This window comes from Hyaena hyaena, unplaced genomic scaffold (assembly GCF_003009895.1).
Source record: "Hyaena hyaena isolate Hyena2069 unplaced genomic scaffold, ASM300989v1 scaffold_45, whole genome shotgun sequence".
Lineage (NCBI taxonomy): Eukaryota > Metazoa > Chordata > Mammalia > Carnivora > Hyaenidae > Hyaena > Hyaena hyaena.
The window spans coordinates 3,421,077-3,428,397 of record NW_024080677.1 but is presented as its reverse complement, the minus strand read 5'-3'; the positions used below and the strand labels follow the sequence as shown (position 1 = coordinate 3,428,397).

Sequence of the window (7,321 nt, the reverse complement as noted above, 5' to 3'; positions counted from 1 at the left end):
GAGAGAGAGAGAGAGAGAGAGAGAGAGAGAGAGAGAGAGAGAGAATCTTAAACTCCAGTGTGGAGGCTGACAAGGGGCTCCATCTCATGACTGTGAGATCATGACTGGAGCTATAATCAAGAGTCGAATGCTCAACCGAGTCGCCCAGGTGCCCCCTCAATTCTATTCTTGAAATCCTATTAAGACTTACTTCAATGGAAACACAACTAATGACAGTTGCTGGTAGCTCCCATTAGCTCAGCAAACAAAGGGGAGTAACTAGATTAAATACAATAGAAAGAGAGGTGCCTGGATGGCTCAGTCGGTTAAGTGTCTGACTTCAGCTCAGGTCATGATCTCATGGTTCGTGGGTTTGAGCCCCACCTCAGACTCTGTGCTGACAGCTAGCTCAGAGCCTGGAGCCTGTTTCAGATTCTGTGTCTCCTTCTCTCTCTGACCCTCCCCTGCTCACGCTGTCTCTCTCTCTCTCTCTCAGAAATAAATAAAACATTAAAAAAATTAAAAAATACAATAGAGGGTGGGATGGCCTTTTATTTGCATATCATAGTTTTGGAAATGTGTGATAACTCCCTAGAAAATATGTACTTCCTAGAATAATATTATACATCTTATGTTTTAAACAGTACGAAACAATCAGCATCTAGTCTAATAGATAAGTGGAATGCCCAAAACATCTATCTTTAGAAAATATGCCTCACCTACATACACATATATACATACACGCACATACCTATTGTGTGTATATATACCTCCATAGGAGCACAATTTGCAAATAGATATATGTAAGTAGACATACACACATATGCATATACCCTATAAGCAAATTGCTCTCCTTTGGAAGATGTGGGGGAAATGACTACATACTACAATCGAGTGTTTGATCACTTTTCCCTATGCCAAGAGGGATAATTAATTTGGGTGGATCACCAGACCTGTGGTGCTAGTATACTGGTCCCCTGAAAGGCTGCTGGATTTTCTGGCTCCATCTGCCACAATTCTTAACATTGCTCTCACTCTGTGTTCAGAAAGAACTCTTCAAGTTGGTTTTATAAATAATTCAGGTGGCTTTTCTCAGAGTTTATTCTGTTACTCAACCTCTCTACTGGGTTTTAAAATTCGAAAGTCATGTTTTGTTTTATGAATGCAATAATCTTTCAAGGCTTTATGAGGATACTAATTAAAATTTTTGGAAGAGTCTTGTTCCTTAGCATTTTTCTTCTGTAACCACTGGCTTTTCTGGTTCACCCATGGCCATTCTTTGGATATGGACTTTTTTCAAATGTCCAGCGATTCTTCCTTGTCTGCTCATATTCATAAATGCAGATCTATATGAGTGAGTACTGGTAGCCTGATGAGCCACCTCAGAACATGTAAGATCTCACTTTCTGAGAGCAGTGGGCAGTCTTGCCATGGGAGAAATGAAGGAGAAATGAGGAGACTTAAATTCATTGGAGGAACAGGGTCAGAGGCTCTGGGGGGCCAAGCCCAGAATTCAGTTACCCTGTGCCTACCACAGGGCACCTTGGGGAACTTCCTTACTGAGCAGGTCCAAGGATGGGCCAGGGCCTAGGCTCCGCGCACCCTCTGAGCCCCTGCTACCTCAGAGCCTGGGATTCTTCCAGAGCTTCTCAGTAAACCTGCTTTTTTGCCTGCAGTCGTCTGAGGTCTCTTAAATTCCAAACACCCTTTCTGTTGAACTAAGTGGTCTTCTAGAAATTTCCCAAATTAGGTGTCTATTACTGATACTTTTCCTGGTTTTCATGAGATTGTGCACTTTGGCTTATTTATTTATTTAAAAAAATTTTAATTATTATTATTCTTACTTTTACTTGTTTTTATACTTACATTGACCATTTTGATGTAATTTGTGGGAGCAATCAAGGTAAACACCTGAATTATTTTACCACCATGATTTAAAATCTCAAATCATTTAGAAATATGTCAATATATATATGTCTGTGTGTTTATTAAATGTAGGTCCTGTGTGTCCAGAATCAAACAAAACATTAACCATGGTAATTATATGGGTTATAAGTTTAATAAAGGATGATGCTATTTTCTTCTTTTTGTTTTTTCTAAATTTTTAATGTTTATTTATTTTTTAGAGAGATAGAGACACAGAGTACAAGCAGGGTAGGGGCAGAGAGAGAGGGAGACACAGAATCCAAAGCAGGTTCCAGGCTCTGAGCTGTCAGCACAGAGCCCGACGTGGGGCTTGAACCCACAAACTATGAGATCATGACCTGAGCTGAAATCAGGCTCCCCTTGTTTGTTTTTAAGTTTGTTTGTTTGTTTGTTTGTTTGAGAGAGAGAAAAAATAGGGGAAGGGCCAACAGAGAGGGAGAGAGAATCCCAAGCAGGGTCTGCACTGATAGAACCATGAGATCATGACCTGAGTTGAAATCAAGAGTCAGCCGCTCCGAGCCATCATGCATTTCCCTAAGTTCCTACAACAGCTATATATTTCCATTTTGTTTCTTTTGTTTTGTTTTGTTTTTGGGTGTTATAAATCTTTTTTTCTAAAAAGTTCACTTAACATAAAATTCCTCATTTTAAAAGTGTACAATGCAGTGGTTTTTGGTATATTCACAAAGGTGTGTAACCATCATCATAAAAAGTGTTGGATCACCTTCATCACCGCCTCCTAAAATCCTGTATCTGTTAGCAGCCACTCTCATCCCCCCTTTCTTTCATGCCCCCATCAACCACCAATCCTTCTGTCCCTATAGGTCTGTTCTAGGGACATAAATAGAATCACCCACTATGTGGCATTCTGTGTCTGACAGTGATCTCCTGGAGACTCTGTTGTAGTGGGTGATAGTACTTCATTCCCTTTCAGGGCTGGATAATATGCCACTGTATGGATATACCACATTTTATTCATCCATTCATCAGTTGATGGACATTTAAGTTGTTTCTACTTTTTGGCCACCATCCGCAATCCTGCTATAAACTTCATATACAAACTGTCTATCCTTTAATAACATAAAAAATTCTGCTTTAGAAAAATTACAAGATATCTTTTCAAAGATAGTCAATAAATTAAACTTTCCCCCTTGAAAATATGGTTTTACTAAAGTCTGAAAACTATTCCAATACCTGGTTAAAATAAATGCCTGGACAGAATAAATGAACTAGTAATAAGCAGACATTCTTGCATTAACTGGAAGGCAGCTGATAAGCCTAATCTTCTTCTCAACACAGTGAAGGCACACACGTATGTTAACAACTGCTATGGTATTTTGTTTTTTAATGTTTATTTATCCTTGAAGGAGAGAGAGACAGAGCATTAGCAGGGGAAGAGCAGAGAGAGGAAGGGAGACACAGAATCCGAAGCAGGCTCCAGGCTCCGAGCTGTCAGCACAGAGTCTGATGCGGGGCTCAAACTCACCAACCTGTGAGATCATGACCTGAGCCAAAGTCAGATGCTTAACTGACTGGGCCACCTGGGTGGTATTTACGATCCATAAATACGTATGGTATTTATGATCATTATTTCAGAACAGTAGATCTTCCTTTTCAGAATATCATCTTAGAATCTATTTCATTCTGTCACATGCAACATTCATAAAACAATACTTGTGCATGGAATTAAAACCTGCCCAGATCAGGAGAAGAGAAAAAGAAAATCTGTTTTGCTGCCCACTCACAGAGCGCAACCTTTAGAAAGGGATTATTTTCCTTACATTTTCAACAGGGACTGGCAAAGAAAAGTATCTCATGTTATTACAGAGCCTGGAAATGTAATGACTTCCCGGTTGCTAAGCAACGGGGCAATGTTAAAGGCCCCAGTATCTGTGATCTGTAGGAACACTCTCAAATTTCATTAAAACCTGCTCATAACCATTACACAAAAGGTCCATGTGGAGTTTATAAACAGGCTTCAGCTCTTGACATAATCATGAAAGAAAAAAAAAAAGCAAGTGGCATCAAAACTTTTGTGGTACTTACAACTAAATCTTTTGGAGATCCAACTAATAAAATCTACAATGTTTCTAGGAGCATTCATAGAAAGCAAATACTATCAGTTTATAGTAAATAAAAGTAGTTAGTATCTTAAAAAATTACATTGCGTGGAACTTTGAGTCTTTCTCTGAGGAAAGGATAAATGCATCTTAGGTATAAATCAGGAAGGGAGGCAAGGATAATTCGAAACGAGAGTCCCAATCATTATTCGCTTCAAGGAGGATCCTGAGAGTGGGAAAGAAAGACGCCACAGGAAATAGTTCTCAGGAACACTTTCAGAACATTTCCTTCGGCAGTGGTGTTGGAGAAGCCAACCCCCAAGACAGAAAAAGTTACGGCAGGTCTCAGTAACAACCCCACAGGTACCCCCGGGATGCTCATGTGGGACTAAGACTAGGTCTTTCTGTACCGCACCTGGGGGCCACCTAAGCTCCTCAATCATCTCCCGAGTTTCTAGGGAGAAAGAGTAGAAGGGGAATGTGTCGTTTGCTCAGCCTTACTCATCAACCCTTCCAATCAAAATATTAAAATACCAGAATAAATGTCCATGGACATCGATCAGGACAGTCATTTATTACGATGGTTGACTTTCAAGGCAAATTCTTAAATGCAAACTATGACTGAATGTGGGATCATCACATTTACTAGGTTAAAAGGGCCATTACAGAGTGGCAGCGGGTTCTGGTTCCCTGACTATTTACTTTCAAAACCCCTGTCCCCAGGAGCTCTGAATGAGCAGGGAAGCACACATCCCTGGGGCAGGAATACGTTCACTGATAAGTTGATGGGCGGTTTGCCGTCACACGCTCACACACCAAAGTGCTCAGCTGGGCGAGGCAAAATGTTTTTTCCTAGTCTGTAGAGTTGCAACACACAAACCAATTGCAAATAGAAAATTCAAATATTGCAGAGAGATATGGGATTTCATGAAATCGTTGCCAGTGATGGTGGAAGAATCACACCCAAAGCCTTCGAAGAGTGAAGAACTGACAGCTAGAAAGACCGGATGATCACCAGCTGACGAAGGAGAACATATCTTCAGGCGTGGTGACAGAACAGGCATTTTATTTTATTTTTTTATTTATTTATTTTTTTAAATATTTTTATTTATTTCTAGGAGAGAGAGAGAGACAGCGTGAGCAGGGGAGGGTCAGAGAGAGAGGGAGTCACAGACTGAAACAGGCTCCAGGCTCCGAGCTGGCAGTCAGCACAGAGCCCGACGCGGGGCTCGAACCCACGAACCGCGAGATCATGACCTAAGCGAAAGTCGGACGCTTAACCGACTAAGCCACCCAGGCGCCCCATGAACAGGCATTTTAAAAGGGAATACTAATTTGCATAGCAACGGAAAATTGATGAATTTCAAACTTAAGCAGTTTGAAAAAAAAAAAAAGCCAGTCAAAGATGGTGCTGAGAAAGTTAAATGTGAAGTCTACTATAATGTGCCATCACTCAGGTGTGCTATGGTGAAAGATGGCCCACAAAAAAGTCCAAAGTCACTGGTAGAGCCCCTTGTGATGGAGGGAAGGGCCAGGCTACAGGCCGCCCTAGCAGGGCTCAGGTGGGAACTGCAAACTCAGAGCAACACCGGCCCTCTGCTGTCATGGGTGGAGCCCTCTCGGTGGGGTCACCTCTGTCCTGGCTGTAGTCAGGGGGACTCTGCAGGCTGTTCCTCACAGCCTCATCCATCCCATCTGCCTTGAACAGTCAGGGCAAATCTCACACATTTCATTCTAGTTTACATTGGTCACTATGCAAAGCCCAGGTCTTCCCCTTCCCCTGGACTATCATACCCCAAAGGCTCTGTACAGACTTTTCTTGGGCTCCCGGCTCACTCCTCCTCTTGAACTTTGTGCACTGTGCCCTTCGGAGAGTCAACAGCAAAATATCTTGTATCTTCAATCTCTTCCCAAAATATTCTTTTCACTTTGTTGCTCTAACTAAAACTAGGCTTTTCCCTCAGAATGCTGCCTCCCCTGAAGGGGTCTCTTACATCCCTTGAACCACTGGGTCTGGGGGTGGCTCCTTGGTTGCCATTCTCCATCCCGCCTCCCTTCCCCCCTTCTCCAGCTTTAAATCCAATGTCACCAGAGAATACCGTTGGCTACTCTTCCCTGTTGCAATTACTATAGATCACTTGGTCCCCAGCTCACTGTCCTTGTCCTCAACATCATTCCCGTCACAGCACTTGGCAATGTCAATGTCCAAAGAGAGGATCCTTCTAGTACCACTCAGTTCTTAGGTTTTCTGTCCAATGACCTTGGACCCCTTCACCCTTCAGACACTCACTACTGTGGTTTTACTCTAGACCTGGTCATTACTGTTAACTGTGACCTTCCAGAATCCACATGCAAACATCGCACATTCTGGTCACTGCCTCCCACCATTCTTCTCTCCAGTCTAGATCTCTCTTACTTGGAATTCCAGACCTATAGATCCAAGAGCCAACTAGACAATCCCACTTGGATGTCTGACAGGCAGCTCACATATAACATATCCAAAACTGAGCTCTTGAGTTCCTCTCTACCCCCAAAACAGCTCCCCTAGAGTTCTGGCCATCTAGAGCCTGGCATAAACCTGGCATAAACTAGAATCATCTTTGACTACTCTCTTTGTCTTGGCCTGTATCCAATCTCTTGGCAAACACTCTTGGTTCTACTTTCAAGAACTGTCTAAAATATCAATATAATTTGTCTAAAATATCATGCAAGCCATGATCAGAACTCCCCTGGACTGCAGTAATCTCCTGACACCTCTTACCTCTGATCATTGTAACTATTCTCAACGCAACAACTGGGCCATCCTGGCTGCCTGCTCAAAACCCTCAGGATAAAGGCCAGTCTCCACAAAGGCTTAAGGGGCCTCAAGGACTCCCTCCCCCCACCACACCCCCTCCCCGTTATCCCCCTCACATCTTACATGTCTCCTCTTCACTCAGATGTCATCTCAGGAAGCTCTTCCCTGCTTACATCGACTCAAATTGCAAATGTCCTATTCTACTTATTTCTTTACTTATTACTTATTTCTTATCTACTTATTTCTTTAGGTAGTGTTTTACTACCTAAAATATAAGATAGCTGTATTTATAGCTACTCGGTTATCATCTCCTTCTCCCAGGAAGCTCCAGCAGAGTGGGAATTTTTGTCTGTGCTGCTCCCTGCTGCATCCTCAAGCTTTTAGAACTCCGTCTGCCATAGAGTAGGCACATAATATCTACTTAATATCTACTTGAGTGGTTACTCTTAGTGAAGAACTTTCCTCCGTAGTGTTGCAAAATACTAGCTAGTAACTATAAGAATGCCTTTATAACATTGTCAAAAGACATAATCAATTCACTTTAATAAATTTTAGTTTT

General features: G+C 42.0%; 1 protein-coding gene across 4 annotated transcripts in view; it reads right to left on the bottom strand.

The window, feature by feature from the left end:
• Nucleotides 1–7,321, bottom strand: part of ULK4 (unc-51 like kinase 4) — a 567,394-nt gene that overhangs the window by 108,898 nt on the left and 451,175 nt on the right. The window lies entirely within an intron of this gene.